Source organism: Cynara cardunculus (genome assembly GCF_001531365.2).
Source record: "Cynara cardunculus var. scolymus isolate 2C chromosome LG 4, CcrdV1, whole genome shotgun sequence".
Taxonomy (NCBI): Eukaryota; Viridiplantae; Streptophyta; class Magnoliopsida; order Asterales; family Asteraceae; genus Cynara; species Cynara cardunculus.
In genome coordinates, this window is record NC_037531.1 from 6,204,076 (window position 1) to 6,204,690 (window position 615).

The following is a 615-nucleotide window of genomic DNA, read 5'->3' on the forward strand; positions in this document are numbered from 1 at the left end:
TGTCAACCAAGAACAAGTGCAAAAATAGATTATACCTTACTTGATGATCAAATTCTTCAAAGATCTTGTAGTTCTTCTTTGATTTGAGTTGATTCAAGCCTATGTGTGTGAAAATTGCACCTCTAGTGTGTGTGTGAGTTCTGGACTTAGATGACATGAAAAATGGGCCAAAACTCCAATTTATAATGCTAAAACTCGAGTTGAGCCGGTTTGGCCCGGCTAGGTACCCATTTTGACCATCAATACTTAAATTATTCATAACTTTTCACTCGGACCTCCATTTTCTATGAGGCGCCTACACGTTTATAAAGAGATAATCTATAACATCCAACAAAAATATTCCATAAATTATCTCCCAAGAAAATCAGTTTTACGTATCTATTTGACGTAAATTTTTTCCAAATCCTATAATATATTCTTAAGAAATAAAATTCTAAAACTTCAGACCCAAAATCCCACTAAATCATAAGTTCTCTTTAACCCAATAATTAAATATACTAAGCAATTAATTGGGCATATTATAAATTGGATGTTACAGTATTTGTAACAACGGTTCATATCAGTTTGGGGGGGTGTAAATGTCGGTGTACATTTGTTCATCTGCGTCAATATGTG